Raw genomic sequence first — 17,784 nt, forward strand, 5'->3', positions numbered from 1 at the left:
TGCAATGTTTTATACATATCGATAATAAAATAAGAAGTAAAGTTGTTGACGAATGTCTTTAATCCTACTAAAGCTAAAGCCAAGATTACTAATAATACATTATTAGCTTTATAATAATAGCAATATGAAAGTCGTAGGTTCGATCCTGACCTTGGACTATTCTTATCCCCACGGTACAAGCTTTGCGAATAAATTAGGGGAAAAATTATTTTTAAAAATTCGATCAAAACTGGCATTGCAATTATTCTCCAAAATATAAAAAACTAACGGCCTTACTTACTAACGTTGCTTACGGCTGTTCAGTTTAAGCTGATTTCGCTCTTTCTATCACTATTGCTTTGACATTCGAAAGAAGAAGACAGAGCATTGTTTTACCGATCACCCGCTATACAACGTTTGTAAGATCGTAATTGTGTGTTTACTTATTATTATACTTATTTTATGTTCGTATAATATACCACGTGACGCTAGCTACTAGGTCACAGATAACGAAGTGTTTAGTTCGTAATTAACTAAACACGTTTAGTTTCTAGAAATGTGCTACCGTTAATTAGTGTGTTTAATTATTTATATTATAAATTACCCTATAATTTAACTTAGTCGGCTACTGTGTACACCTGCCTTAACCGAGAATTGAATAGTTTACATGAGTTGATGATATGCCATTATAATCATAATCTAATGATACTTGATACATAAACTATATACATGTTTGAAAAAGTTATCGTGGTGAACGTTTTTTCAGAATAAAAAGTTCAAGATCGAATTTTAGTGCAACGTTTATGACGGAAACGTTTCATACATCACTCACTCACTAGACACAATTAATTTGAATGAAACCAACCGTTATACCAATTTTTTTTTTCGTTTTAATAATTAAACTTATTAAAACTTTTTATGTAGACGGTACCGATGTTATTAAATGATTAATCACCGCTATAATATAATAGAATAAAAACTAAAAAAAAACTGGATATTTATTTTAATGGCTTCCTCTAGTATTTTCCCTCGACACCAATGCTAATTGATTAACTATCGAGTGCCAATAAGCTTCAGTTGTACCACAAACCTATTGAACTTAAGGCTGCCATACACTGAGACTGCTGACACGATTAGAAATAACATTTTTCATTATTAAAAAAATATTACAATACAATAATTGACACTTTATTAAACTTGTCCTGTCAAGTGCTCTCGATTTCGTGTTTTTTTTTTAATTTGAGAACTTAAGGCATACACTAAGATACCTACGTCATGAAAGTTACATTATCTATTATTAAAAAATATTGTTATTTGTAATTATTGTCGTTTTATAATAAGCTTGTCATGTTTTGTTTTTTATATGTAATAATAAAAGTGACATCTATTATTTTGCTTAAAGCGGCCAATAACGCGAGTAATAAAGATATAAACGTAAACATTAAATATATTTCCATATATACGTATACCTTGTCAACATGTAATTTTTTTTATTACAATTTAAAGTCACGCTCGCACATTTAAAAAAAAAATACGCCGTCTGGCTGAATGGCCTTTAGCCTCGCATTCCCTTGATACCGTTTATCGATTAGCGTAGTTACAACACTACTTCAACAGATTAAGCAAGACTAGTTAGGCTTGGATTTTCGCCATTCTGCCCAAGTGCCGCGCCATAATTGTTCATAGTTGAATAATTTCTCGATAACCTGGGGTAACTCGATTTCCACTTATCGGACATATTTTATGAGGGGTGATTGATTTTTTAATTTAATACACGAACGTTATAATGAGCGTGAAAAAAATATCTAGACGACTTTTCTGCTGTTGTGAATATTAACAGTCATTAATATATTAAATAAAAAAAATTAATTTATAAATTTCATTTTAATATTTCAAATATAGAAGCCATATGTGTATGAATTAAACCTGTGTATATTATACAACTATAGTTTTAAAAAAGATGCGGATATCCCATCGGAAACTTCTAGAAAAAAACTATCCAGTTCGATTTCCAAAAAAAACGCTACCGAAAAGCCGACTAACATAATACACACGAATGCGTTTACACGACCGCGATCCAATCATAGATAAGACGATTTTTTTAATTCCACTGATGAGCGTTTGTTTCGTTTTTTTTTTGAAGTTTTTTCTCGTGTCAGGTCTTTTGTCTTTGACGAGGGGTAATTGAAATAACGACGGTCTCAACGCGGTATGCGTAGAATTTTGACAACAGCTGACTGTTATATGGCACGGTATTTTTTAATGGAAAAAAAAAAATCTTTTCTTTTTTAAACATGCGTTTGGCCATTTATTATTTGGATGAAGATAAGAAGTTTGAATACGAGTTATATTTGCAAATTGAACTTCGAAACGGATTTTTTAAGGGTATTTTTCACATAAATTCATTTTCTTTGACTGTTAAAAATCGATACAAATTTGTGTTATTTTTTATATGTATGTTTGTTTTTAAGATTTTTTGACAAATATAAAACACATTTATGTCATATAAAACATATTTAGTAAATATTATCGGTTAAAATGCCTATATTTTAAAAGAGGTTTTTGAGACACGGATATAATACATACTAAGTGAAATAATAAAATACATTTCTATTTATTTACCGATGCATTGTAAATTATACATGCAAAATAATTATAATTGTAAACAAAATAGTTCTGTAATCATATATATTTATGTAAAATAGTAAAAAGAAGATTTGGTCTTCAACCAAGAAACCACTAACAAAGCTTTTTGAAGGTCATTGCTGCTGAACTACAGTTCTTGAAGAAAAATACTCGCACCTTAGAACAACGAGTACAATAGAACTGTCATATTACTTACCTATTCTTTTAACACTAAATATTAGGTGCCGCAAGCTCAACTTATCACTGAGCTGGATATCAGTAAGTTAATATGATCTTGAAAATCCGTATTATAATAATACGTAATTCTTTAAGCCTAAATGGCTTTGTGGTAAAATTATGTAGATTGTATCGCATTGGTAGGGCTTTGTGCAAGCTCGTCTGGGTAGGTACCACCCACTCATCAGATATTCTACCGCAAAACAGCAATACTTGATATTGTTGTGTTCCGGTTTGAAGGGTGAGTGAGCCAGTGTAATTACAGGCACAAGGGACATAAAATCTTAGTTCCCAAGGTTGGTGGCGCTATAAGCGATGGTTGACATTTCTTACAATGCCAATGTCTAAGGGCGTTTGGTGACCACTTACCATCAGGTGGCCCATATGCTCGTCCACCTTCCTATTCTATAAAAAAAAAAAATATCGGCTAATCAAGACCATGTATATAATATAGACTTTAGTATAAAATAATGTTCGATTGTATGGTATAATTATATTTTATTGCGATACGTTATACGGACAGTGATTGTCATTTCTAAATATACATAGATCTGTGGCCGTCAATGACTCGGCACTGTCAAATCAAAGCCCGTAAGTAGATATATTGCCGGCAATCAGGATTATTTACAATGCTCTCAGTTAGAACTGGATTTTATTACAACGCTAAGATATAAATTGGCGTGTCGTCAATTATAATGACATTTTTAACTCTTTAACAGTCGCCAAAAGCGTTTATAATTGCTGGATTAAAGGATGGCGCCTGATCGCCTTTTATTGGGCTATTCGGACCCAAGTGTTAGGGTTGCCACGCTTATCTACTAATAATTTGGAATATTTAATTCATATATTTTACGGGTTAGGTTAGGTACTAAAACGTGTTGACATTTTAATACAAAAAAAAACAACTATTTTATAATTAGTTTTATTTGTGATTTATAGCACAATTCGAATTTGGGTTTAGTTTCGCATGTTTAATTTTAAATTTATTATTTTATATAATAATAAAAATAGCTAATAGGATGCGTAGCAATGCATCTTTAATTTTCATTATACTACTTCTTATGTATAAGATACCTTATATAATATACGCTATTAATACAACGTTTTTATGCCTCACCGTCACTTGGCTACCATAGGAATGTTTGGCATCAGTCCAACGAAACGAAGAGCTAATAGTAGGTCCACAAGGTAGCTTGGCTATGTTATTATTGAACGAAAATAAAATAGCCTTAGATATCTTATTATACAAAATCTACGTCTTGAAATATGCAAAAAATAAATACAATACCAAATTAAGTGTCGTTAGTTTAAAAAAAGAATATCGTTGCGGATGAGTTTTTAAAATGACCGACGCTTTTATAGTCGGCCATACTTGGCGACGGGCCAATTGGCCAACACTTACCAACCAACCAAACCATTGGAACATTTGCGTATCTACTACATAAGTACGTTAATATGGTGTATACTTTCAAAAGCTACCAAAACTCTTAGTACCATTCAAGGATACGTGACTATCATATTAACATAGTATCCCATAACGCAATATATTTTCCCTGTTAATTTGTGCCATAAAAACTCATACCAAATTACACCATAACTACACGAATGAACAGCTTGTGTCACAAAGAGAAGCACAAAAACTCCACGTTCCGATCTCGCTAATCGCAGCCTTCTGCACCCGTTTTTACAAATCAAAACATCTTGAGCGTTCACAATGACGTAGCTCGCCGCCGGGGGTGTATTCTGGGGCTTACACGTCAAAGATGACGAAAAGCGCCGTCTACCAGTTTTAATTGTGAAGGGCTAATCCGCAACCGGCGTCTTTCGAGCGTCTAATTCATTTCAAGTAGAGCATTGTACTCTCGAAGCGGTGTCTTCCCGGCCGTGAATACAGCTGCACTGAATATTGAAAGATTTGCGAGTTAAGAGTTTGTAGATCCGCCGCGCGGCCCGCAATTGATGATTACAATTAATTCTAAAACAAACTTCGCTCACCTTGAAATCCTCGAAATGAGGAACTTGGCCGTCTTCGGGTAATGTTTCCGATTCCAATCAAATTCTTCTTTAAGAAGTTTTTTACGTAACAAACGAAGTTTCGCACGGGTTTCCGATAAATAAATACCTACGAGGTACAAAGGCCGGCAAACCGGTGCGCTCGCTCGAACAAGAAAGGGCATATGCTCCGTAATTTATATACAGTTATTGATCAAAAGGTGATGTCCTTTGGGAGGCATCGAGGCATCCAGCAGATCGGTGAGCCCTCGCAAATTGTTCTCTATTAAGTGGGGCTGATAAAATCTCGCTCGTAAGTGGGTGAGCGAGGTTATCGCCGTCTTACCGGTTCGAATGGCGATAGGGTTGGAATGGATTAATTATCGAGAGCTGCGGTCGCGCGGTTTTCAGAATAGGGCGCCGTGTACGTGAAGTATTGTTTGAGAATTTGACGTCTTACATGTTGAGGTAGTGGCGGCGGCGGTGGCTTTGTTTTTTGTTAACTGCTCAGCCACCTGCTGCGAAACACGGTGATATACGAGTCGTCGAAAAAAGTTAAATTGTAAACTAAACGGCGACTTTTTGGTACGATCGATGATTTGTTTGTTTTATAACGGAATCGTGTATAAAAAAGTTAACAACACGATTTCGTATCTCGTCTCGTTTCTTGTGTGCGTGAAACGTCGCGTTCGACAAAAGACAATGAGTAAAGATCTTTTTTAATAACATTGCTTAAGGTAAGGGATACAAATGTTCTTTGTTGACGGGCGAAGTGTAAATTTTAATCCTGTTTGCATCGTTGACTGCTAGGATGGTTTAAGCCGTTTTTTTTTCATTAAAATCTTGATTGCGTGTAGGCGCCGGTAATCATGTTGAGTCGATCGCGTACATATTTTAATAATATTATCTTTTCGAGACATGGGTATGTGATAAACAATTAGCGACATAATGCTTTAGATAAATAAGAGTCAAAATTAATTTTTAAATCAGACTCAGATCAAGCAAGGTTGTCTGAAGACAAAGGTTAGGTTAGGTTTCAGTTTAGTGTGTAGGGTTAGGGTTAGTTTAGGTTAGGTATATTTACGTAAGCTTGTAAACTAATCAAGTAGATGCATCTAGGTCGTGTGATCCTTGTACTGAGACAGACTATTTACCTTTATCCAGATTGGCTGTCTGATAGGTTTAGAGCTAGCCTACCGAATCTGCATAATCGCAATGTCCGCGCCTTTAGTGTATATTCCCTATTGTTGTTATTTACAGCCATATTGTTTTAAGTAGCCAAGTAGGAGAGTGACGATTATATTTATTTTTCTATGAAAAAATCCCGTGACGAGTTATTTTGAATATTTACTTTTAAAAAAATCAACAATCGTGCATCTGATGGGCAAAAGCCACCTCTCATTTTACAGAGAAGCTTGACGCTTATTTCTCCACTCTACTTTAGGTTGATGGATAAACAATCGCGTTTGGAATTCACTACCACTTACCATCCACTACAACCCTCATAATCCGATAGGACGGCAATCCGACGCGACCGGAAAGAGTTCAGGCGCAGGGCCAATCGCTTAACGTGCTATCCGAGGCACTGGAGTGTACACACATCCCACTTTCAGACTCCGGGCTGCTATTGAAAATTTTCGACAAAAAAACTCAAAAACTTTTCATTAGTCCGACCTGGGATTTAAACCCAAGACCTCCGGGTCTGCGGCCTTACATTTAGCCACTAGACAGTTACAAATTACATATTTAACTATCAAACAGTAATTAATACCGCTTCAATAAAATCGAATCGTTCAAGAAATAAGTTAATTAAACATAAAAAATTTAATCCAAATTATTTATTGACAATAATTAACATGATTATGATATAATTAACTCTACATTTTCATATTATCTAAGTTCAATCGTCTTTAGATATTATGGCGCGTGTTTTATATTAAATTATTATCTTCACCTGCTACGCCGGCCGCTCATCCGACATTGTAAAGCCAATGTTATACCGTCTCAATAAAACACGTATATATGTTTAAATTTTTATAGTATACAAACAGTCATCGTCGGAGCGAAGCCAAGGCCCAGTGGTTGAAAATTTTAAACTTAATGGCGTTCAAATTCGGGTAAGCAACACTGATGTTTCATGCGTTTGTTTACAATTTGCGAAGGTGATGAAAAACATCAATCATGTGAAAACTCACCAATCCGTAAAGGATTCGCGTGGTGCGATCCTCCAACTTCTCAAAAAGAGGCTTTGGCTCAGTGGGAATCTTACTGTAAGTTTTGTTAGTGCGTATGTTAGTGATCATGTATCTTCTAAACTTGACTTATTGAGGTTATACTTACGCTACGATCCGATTAATGGCGCTCTACGTAAGTTAACAAAATATATATAGGTATATATAAACGTAATGACCCTTATTTACATTAGTTGATAGAATATTTATTTACTGCAAACGTTTAAAATTAACATTAAAAATATCTGGACCTAGTGCGTGACGTATGCGAAAAAAAAATAGATGTTAGGTGTTTTTTTTTTTCAATTGAATATATAATGGACCAGATTCCGTAATACACAATCTCTCGACTTAATTACACAAAACCAAAATATTGCTGTCTCGTTCTCGTGCGTGAAGTTAAAAAGGGCAGCAAGTCTTAGCTCTCAAATTAGCTTGGCTTAGAGACGCTGTACGACAATCGTCACATCTGAACACAGTTGTACTAATTAGTTTAATTTCAGTTTCCCTATTTGTGTGTAAGTTGATATAACTGCGCAATGGCAACGTAATAATCTTTGCCTATTAACGCATTAGAAATATATATTCATGTATTTAGATGGTAGAAAAGCGTGGAGTTCATATTTTATCTAACATACATTGTTGACTGTATCTCATTTGAGAAACAGTAAGTTTCTTGTCAGAATCGATTCTTCTCAGTAGATTCTACAATCCGAACCGGTAGTAACATGTCTACTGGTGGTAGGGCTTTGTGCAAGCTCGTCTGGGTAGGTACCACCCACTCATCAGATATTCTACCGCAAAACAGCAGTACTTGGTATTGTTGTGTTCCGGTTTAAAGTGTAATTATAGGCACAAGGGACATAACATCTTGGTTCCCAAGATTGGTGGCGCATTGGCGATGTAAGCGATGGTTTACATTTCCTGCAATGCCAATGTCTATGGGCGTTGGTGACCACTTACCATCAGGTGGCCCAATGCTCGTCCGCCTACCTATAAAAAAAAGATCCAAAAGTGCGCATATGAACATAGAAAAACATTTTTATTTTAATTCATTCAGATTCAATAATATTTAATTCTGTTTTGATAACTAAATCGTTTATCTCGTTTTAATAATCGTGCTGTCACTCTCTATCTAATATTTAAGTAAAGTTCGCGTTGCACACATTCCCATGGGATGTTAAATATTTGCAGGCGAGTTCGGATCAAATGCACTTTTGTAGCACAATACGCCTGCCTCTACTATGGGTCAAAACAAATAAATGCGACTTATAAAACTGTATACGAACGATCAGGACATAAGTGAGAAATAAGTGAGAAACTGATTACATTTTACAATTGTTTAGTTTCTTATATAGAATATACTTAAATTTTACTGTCATTATATCATTTTTATTTGTTTATTTATATAATTTTTATAATTAACTACGTGATGTTAAGTAGTAACTAGTAGGTATTTAAAACATTAAAGTACACATGCGTAACTGCTATTATCTTATTTTATCACCAAAACAACACAATAAATTCGGGTATTAAGTAAAAACCTGTGAATGTTCCACTGCTGGGCTAAGGCCTCCTTCTTTTTTTGAAGAGAAGGCTTGGAGCCTATTCCGCCACGTAGCTCCGACGCGGTTGGGTGGAAACAAATTAAGCACATGACAATTCAGTGGTGCTTGCCCGGATTTGAACCCACGACCATCGGTTAAAATTCACACTTTCTAACCTCTGGGCCATCTCGGCTTTATTCGGGTATATATTTGTTGCTTTATACAAAAAAAGAGTACAAGAATCGGTGTCATTATAAAAAAATATTTTCTTTTAAGCATTGTAAGCTGTATTTTTTTTTCTATTCAATTTGATTCATATTTTTGTACTATTTTTTTCAAATATCACATCGTGAACTTGTAGTAACACTTATAATCTGTTTGTCTGCGTGTATATTTGCGATCACCCTTCTTTAGTTACATGTTAAGAGCTGTTTCGACCACAGTGACAATGTTAATATTTACAATTCGCACTTGGCACTTATTTGAGTGCCACAAACCACTCACGCTTCATCCATTCTTCGAAATAAAAACTAAATATAATTAAAAAATGAAACTATTTTCGTGAAAAGTAAATCCGTGTAATATTTTATTTTTTATATCAATAGACATAAATAATTTACATACTTTCTAGATAACATGTCCTTTAAATAAAGTTGATTGCGTGCAACAAAACGTGCGTGTCACACCGTGCCTGAGCAGCGGCCATTTTGTCGACCGAAAATTGGCGGGAAAATTGAGAAAACGACACTTGTTTGAACTCCACACCGCTCTAAAGCGAATGAATTAATGCAAACGGCTGAATACACCGCGATTTCGTTTTGTCACGTCTTTTAAAAAAAGAAAAATACTTATTGGGCAACATTTGAAAGTATTTTACCGTCGTATTTGTGTCGATTCGAAGAGGTTTTTATTAAATTTATTTTGCGAGTCAGTGTAAACAAAAATTCAAACTTTATATTAAGTTAATGTTCGTTCTTAAGAACTTCATTCAAATGTGTCAAAAATAGATATATAGATGCAAATAAAAAAATCACACATCAATATAATCTACGCGCTGTTTGGAAAAATAGTTTATAGAAAACTTTTTAATACGATCTCTTGTAAGTTTTATTAACGTTTACGACTTTAATCATAAAACCGTGAGAATACTTGGAAATAACGAAATAACACCGCAAATTTGGAAACACTCAAAGTTATATTCTACCTTTAGGGCCAATAAAACCATCACCGGTAGCATAGTTTCGAAATTCGACGTTCACATTTCACCGAGACCCGAGCGTGTGACTATAAAAGGTCCGATACAAGTGGCATTAGGCTGGAACTACGTAAAACCGGGATGGCTTGAAGACACGCATCCATTCTACACCAAATAGATACGACCCCCATTTCTCTTTACGAAATCGTTACCTTGCATATAAAATGTTACGACCCAATCATTACGCTGGAGGTCTCCTAACACTGGTATCTTCGTATGTGAGTTAGGGGGCAAATCACCTATTATTAAGGGGGGTGCTAAACTAACGATTCGTGTTGTTCCTTTTTATGTGTAACGTTTGAATGCTTGACGGTGTAATTTAGGTGTGAAAGCTTCGCTTTTTACATATTTGTTATAAAATATTCTTTCTCGTCAACGTATTTGTATTCGTGACCAATATAAGGCTAAATATACCAATTTATTACATTTGTATGTATATTAAAATAGACAGCTCGTAAAAGCGAAATTTATATTTTTATAGGAATGACGAAAAATCCTCATAAGGAATGATGGTGACAATATTTACCTAATTTCGGCTACAGCGGCATTTCTCAATGGTGACTAACCAACCAGGTAGGAGATATTAAGTAAACAACACATAGATGTATCCACTATCTATTCCCATTATTCTCATTATCAAATTCGACCAGGCTTATCGAGGCATAATAAAGCATTGATGGGGCAAAGCATGGGTGTGCTATTGATCATCTCTCGATAGAGAATCAGATGACTCTTTTTGCTTCGAGCTGGGGTTTGAATCTATGATATATAGCATTAAAGGTTCTATTATCTTCAATAAAATGGCTAATATAGTTGCGAATTATAAAAATAGGGGAACACGCAAAATAAAAACAAGTTTGAAAATAAATGGTGACACGGTGTTCCATCAGGTAGCACCTCCATGTTCCTCTTCCGTTTGTCGTAAAACGCTACGTAAAGCTAGCTATTGACAAGCGATTGTAGCGTGAGATGTTATATAGATAGTCATGGAAATTTGTGACAAACATGTTTCCATCGGAATGGCAAACTCCACGCCATTTAGTTGCATATTCGAGGCATCTCAAGATGTTCATTGTGCTACTTACATGTCAGAATATATTTTATTTTATTTTTATTAATTGGGAAACATACAGTACACACCACATACATTATACAACAATGAACTCATTCACACACTAATCAAGTTTCCACTTAAAACTAATTCATTTATGACAGTAAACAAGCAATTTAGCAAATTATAAATAATAATTATGAAGATTCAACAGTTAACAAACAGCAAAACAATAAAATATATATATAATAATTTAAAAAAAAAAACATTGACTAAATTGACAATGTTTTATTTTTATTTTTTTATTATCCGAGAAACAATATGATTCATTTACATATAACATATTATAAAACAAAGTATAAATCATCATATTCAGCCCACGTTAATCCACTGCTGGACATAGACCTCCTCACAGGCGCGCCAGTTCTCCCGGTCCTGTGCTAGTCGCATCCATTGAGCACCCTCCATTTTCCTAAAATCGTCTGACCATCGGGCGAGTGGTCTGCCCACTGGCCTTTTTGCTTCTCTAGGCCACCACTCCGTGACGACTTTAGTCCACCTCTCGTCTTCTCGTCTGGCCAAGTGTCCAGCCCATCTCCACTTTAACGTCGTGATACGCTTCCCAATATCTTCGACTTTTGTCTTTCGTCGGATTTTTGCGTTTGGTACACGATCAACGAGGGAGATGCCTAGCATAGCACGCTCCATCGCCCTTTGTGCCATTTTTATTTTGTGCATGTTATGCTTAGTAAGCGTCCATGTTTCGGCACCGTAGGTGAGTATGGGCAAGACACAAGGTGTTTAACCAATGTTAAACACCTTGGTCTTGAGGCATTGTGGGAGTTTGGATGTCAACGTATCTTCGAGCTTTCCAAAAGCAGCCCACCCTAATCCAATGCGTCGTTCGATCTCCTGTATTTGAGATTTCTGATCAAATGATAAACGATGTCCAAGATAGGTATAATCGCTAAACACCTGTACGGTGTCCTTACCTACGATTATGTTAGGTGCACGTATGTGGCGATTAGTCATGATTTTGGTCTTAGACATGTTCATCCTCAGACCGTATAAATAATTACAGAAAGTATAAATAAATAAATAAACATACAGGGGCATTATTCACACACGGCCATCTGATCGCAAACTAAGCGGAGCTTGTGCTATGGAAACCGGACAACTGATGTACTACATATACTACTTTTCTTTTGTAAATATATACTTATATATATAATTACACCCATACTCAGGACAAACAGACATGTTCATGCACACAAATGTGTCTTGGGTGGGAACCGAACCCACAAACTTCGGCGTGAAAGGCAAGTATCTACCAACTACGCCAACCGGCCCGTCTGTCTGTATGAACGTGAGACACTCAAAACTATCGAACGGCTACGGTTTTCATCAATGGAAAAAGTGATTCGTGAGGTTAGGTGTATAATTATGGCCTTGTGAAAATTGGCTGTAATATGAGGACGATACTTAAAATCTTAAAAAATCATGCCGACTGAGAACTTCACTGTAGTGTGCAACGTAAACCATTCAAATTATTTGTATTAGGATATAAACGTTATGTTTACCCATATTCTACCCTTCCAAAGTCGGGATGGGTAGCTAGTAGGTATTAAAAATAATATTTACTTGTTGATAAAAAATATCAAATGGTTTTATTCTTCAGTCTATTAATTTAAATAATATCAGACTTGTTATTGTTATTTTGTCATTAAATGAATGAATGGAAATTCTTTTGTAAATACGAAGTTGAACGTAACATTTTAAAGTTCTACAATAAACCACCAAGCCTAACCATTAGTCAAAGTCGAACACGCGACTTGAACTTCACGCATTCGTAATACATGATACATTAGCGTGTAGCGATTTGACAGCAGCTCCAGAAAACGCTCTATAAAATACCGCTAATGCCTCCGCTTACAATAATATATGCAATAATATTGATATGATATATTTGTAGCCACACAAACCTCCTGTCATAGCAAACGTGACTGTCCCGCGAAAATTCCCGAACCCAACTTTTTTGGGTAAAACAATTCTTATGTCAGTTCGATGTTTGAAATATGACGTGAGGCGTCGAACCATCAATTCGTTGGTCAATTTGCATGGAGAAACCATAAAGCTGTCATAGTTGACACACCACAGTTCTTTGTGACGTTCGTACAGTGTTTGCGAATGTTATATTTTGTTTACTTTCGTAATCATTTTCCGTTGTTTACATTTACGATACTTGCATCGGAAATACTTGAAGACTTTATTACTTTTTACAACAATGATAAAGTACGATAGTATAACTATGCGGATACATAGGAACCTTTATTAATGAAGGTTGGAAGCTTTATTCACCCTACAATAGTTGACAGTTACATATGTCAGAATGTTATTCTACATGTGTCCGATGTTTTATTTCAATACACAGCATGAGATCAATAATAAAAAATACAAATAAAAACTCCACTGTGTTCGCTTGCATTCGTATATCTGCCTAAACAAAACTAATCTATATATTATTAAAATTCATTGCGTACGTTCAATGTGTTAATATGAATTAAATTCATACAATTTACTCAAAAACTGACGTAACACAAGCAAACATTGAAAAGATTTAAACGATTAATTTCGTCACCACATCGTAAATCAAAGTTTTTATTCGTTTCATTCATTCGGTGCGCAAACTGCTATTATATTGTACCTTTTATCAATCTTATTGTAACACAAACGCGTAACATGAAAACGTTCTTTTGAAAATGAAATCTCATATTTGATATGAATTAGTTTTTTTTTATTAGAACAGACGATACTAAATTCGTAAAAACTTTTCATTAAATATTAAAAAAGTGTTTTATAAACATAACGCTTCATTTACTTTTTTTTTTGTAAATGATTATCATTTTTAGGGTAAAGGTAGTATACTAGATATTATAAGTACTAATTCCAGTTTCATCGGTAAATAATATATTAAGGATATAATTGTCATTGTTTATTCTTATTAATATCGATTTAGAACTTTCTCACACTAGATGAGAAAGTTCTAAATCGATATTAATCGATTGAACAGCGTTTTTCTTCCATTCTCTCAAAGCATTTCTCGTCATCTTTGTTTTCAAACTCGCTAGGAATTCATTTTGTTACGCGAATATTTTTACTATATTGCCAGTTATCCCTCACACCTGTTCTTTCATTCGTGAAAACGACAATTTTACATTTTCCGCATATAAGTGTTTTTGATATTCGGCTGTTTTTCAGTTAGACATATTTTCTTATGCGAGGGGGCGTCAGAGAAAGTGATATTAAAGAAATATTTTCGTTTTCGGCTTACATATTTCGATATTTGTAAGAATATATTTGATATGGAATTTCTGATATATTGTTTTAAAAAATATACTTTATTCAAGTAGGCTTTTACAAGATAAATTCAGCGTAAAGCTTCGGAACGCACCACATCAAAATCTAGATTCTACAAAGGGGAACCGGTAAGAAACAGGTGTCACTTCTCATCAATCAAAATGTTATAATACTCTTACTCGGTGGTAGGGCTTTGTGCAAGATCGTCTTGTAAGGTATCATCATATGTTCTACCGCCAAGTGGCAATTCTTAGTATTGTTGGGTTCCTATTTGAAAGGTGAGTGAGCCAGTGTAACTACAGGGTAATAATAACTTGGTTCTTAATGTTGGTGGCGTATTGGCGATGTAAGGAACTGTAAATATTTCTTTTAATACTAGACATTCTATTAGTCATGTCATAAAGCCAGTCTGCCTATTTTACAATGAAAATAAATTTATATATTCATACAATTTACTCAAAAATCAATAAATAATAATTCTTGTATATTTATATAGTATTGCACTTGTTATAATAATATAACTTATTTATAATGTTCTTTTTAAATAAACTTATTTTACAAGACTAACATATTTTTTTAAAATTAAAAATATATTCATATGGTTAATTGATGCTATTAAGTAAGATGACTGTCAAGTATATAGAGTCGATGTGTCGGTATTTACACTAGTCCACTCACCCACCAAAGCGAGTATGGTGGGAGGGCTTTGTGCAAGCTCGTTTAGGTAAGTACCACCCACTCAACAGATATTCTACCGCAAAACAGCAGTACTTGGTATTGTTGTGTTCCGGTTTGAAGGGTGACTGAGCCAGTGTAATTACAGGCACAAGGGACATAACATCTTAGTTCCCAAGTGGCGCGATGTAAACGATGCTTAACATTTCTTACAATGCCAATGTCTACGGGCGTTGGTGACCACTTACCATCAGGTGGCCCATATGCTCGTCCGCCTACCTATACTATATATATAAAGAAATATTTATATAATGTGTCCTATTTTCTTACACATCATAGACGCGGACCGACATGAGCAACCCGTTTGACGAATTATATCGAATACGCATGAGTTGTTGGACACGGTCGATTAGTTCCTAGACGCCGTATTCAAAGGTTTCGTATGGTAACCATACATAGACATCTCGTGGTAAGATCTTAACCGTAACGATTGATCTGTTATACATACAAACTCTATCTCATGAAATCAATAATAATTTTTCTAAGTAATATTAGAACACGCCATTATATTTTTAAACGAGTTAAGCAGAATATTTTGCATAATAGACTATCGAGAACATATTTTAAAATATAAATTATATATACCTGGAAAACACTGAAAAATCTATCAAAATCACTACATAGTATAAAATCCACCACGTGTGTCTGTCTGAAATAATACGCGATAAATTCAAAGATCAAACAGATTTTGATACGATTTTCACCAATTTACGGAATGGTTCATGAGAATGGTTTAGGTGTATAATTTATTAAGGTTTTGTGTAAATTTATTTGAAAAAAGCCGAGATGGCCCAGCGTTAAGAACGCGTGAATCTTAACCGATGATCGTGGGTTTAAGCCCGGGCAAGCACCACTGAATTTTTATGTGCTTAATTTGTGATTATAATTCATTTCGTGCTTTACGGTGAAGGAGAGAGAGATCGTGAGAGAACCTGCATGTGTCTAATTTCACTGAAATTCTGCCACATGTGTATTCCACCATCGCGCATTGGAGCAACGTGGTGGAATAAGCTTCAAACCTTCTCCTCAAAAAAGGGAGATGAGGCCTTTAACCCAGCAGTGGGACATTCACAGGCTGTTACGGAGTACGGAGTAAATTGAATAAAATATGACGATGATTGTTGAAGATGTCGGAAAAAATCCTGCCGACTTGGAGCTTTACTAGCGTGCGCCGCGTAAATCTAGTGATATGTATTAGTATATGTAGAGTTATTTGTATTACGATATAAACATTCTATGCAGAACCTTTTTCTACCCGTGCGAAGCCGAGACGGGTAGCAAGTATTATAAAACTCGAACGGTGAAGGCACATTTGTATTAATTATGTATGTAATAGTAAATGAGCCATCATCATTTCGTTCTTGTTCTACTCAGTCACGAAATTCCTTAACGGTAAGCGGGTGAGTCCCGGGCCCCCCGACTGATGGAGGCCCTGTAAAACTGAAGAATACTTTTTGCTTTATATCCTCTCTAAAACGACCTAACTATCTCTACCTAACTATATTCTAAAATACAATCCATTATTATTTTCAACTACATATTACGATTTACTTTTTAAATATGTTTATATAACTAAAATGAATTTATACATGGGATTCTGTATTTGAATTAATACGAGATTTTTTTAATAATATAACGCATATGTAGATATTATGTTATTAGCAGGTGCTTTAAATTAAAAAATGAAGAAGACAGCTGGATTAGTGATACGTCGCATTACGTTATTTAAACCAATTACTGGCTAACCGCAGCCTTGTAGAAAATCATAAAAATCACATTAATTATAATAAGCGTTGAATATAAGTCGAGTGAAAATGAACATGTACCGACTGACGTAAATTTTGGTGGGTAAACATTTAGTTGACTTGAAATAAATAAATTACTTATATGTCATTATAATTTTATCATTAAATTGTGAATTTAATTTGCAATTTGATTTTATTTCCAAGCTTTTATTTAACTTAATATTACTAGGTGTGGTTCAAATCCAGCAAAATTTTAAACAAATCTCTACATCGGATTAACTGAAAATTTGCACACTGAAAGAACAATTATATACGATTAATTATTTATTATACTGAATTTTATGTATTTTTATATATAAATTAAATAAAATTATCAATTCTTGTAAATATGTGCATGCATATATTTCGTGTATCTCCGAAACTCTTCTAAAAATTTGGTTCAAATTTTGTATTTAAATAAGATTTTGCCTAACAAGGTAACAAAAAAAAATGCAAGTTTTTACAAAAAGAAATAAATTAAAAAGCCAAGCGGCCAAAGCCAACCTCGCCCAGATAGAAAAAAAGAAAAAAATTCAATTATTTCAGTTCAATTTCCAACACTCATAGTAAAACTTTAATCCGAATCGTATTTACCAAAAAAAAAATTTTTAGGTGCTGATTAGTTAAACAATGCTGTGTCTTCTTCTTTCGAATGTCAAATAAATGACGAGAGAAAGAGAGAAATCAGTGTTTAACGAAACGAGTGTTTAGTTATAGTGGTATAAACAACGTTCTTAAGTAAGGCCGTATACTTCTAAATAGTTGAATGTTTTAACTTAGCATGGTAATCTGGAGCTTAAATTAACATCGCTATGTTCAGCATGGTCACTGGATTGTCAACTAATTAGGTGGATAACAGGTTCGTTTCCCGTTAAAATAAAAGTGAAGTTTATTATATTCATATATGAATAAAATTGTCTTTAAAAATATATAAATGTGTGTGGGTTCGAATATTCTCGTTGTGTCTTTTTGTTAATGGTTCACTATTAAG

General features: G+C 34.4%; 1 protein-coding gene across 8 annotated transcripts in view; it reads left to right on the forward strand.

The window, feature by feature from the left end:
- LOC126775435 (T-box transcription factor TBX3-like) overlaps window positions 1-17,784 on the forward strand; it is a 118,267-nt gene that overhangs the window by 42,248 nt on the left and 58,235 nt on the right. The gene's annotated exons all lie outside the window — the stretch shown is intronic.

This window comes from Nymphalis io, chromosome 18 (assembly GCF_905147045.1).
Source record: "Nymphalis io chromosome 18, ilAglIoxx1.1, whole genome shotgun sequence".
In the NCBI taxonomy this organism is placed as follows: Eukaryota; Metazoa; Arthropoda; class Insecta; order Lepidoptera; family Nymphalidae; genus Nymphalis; species Nymphalis io.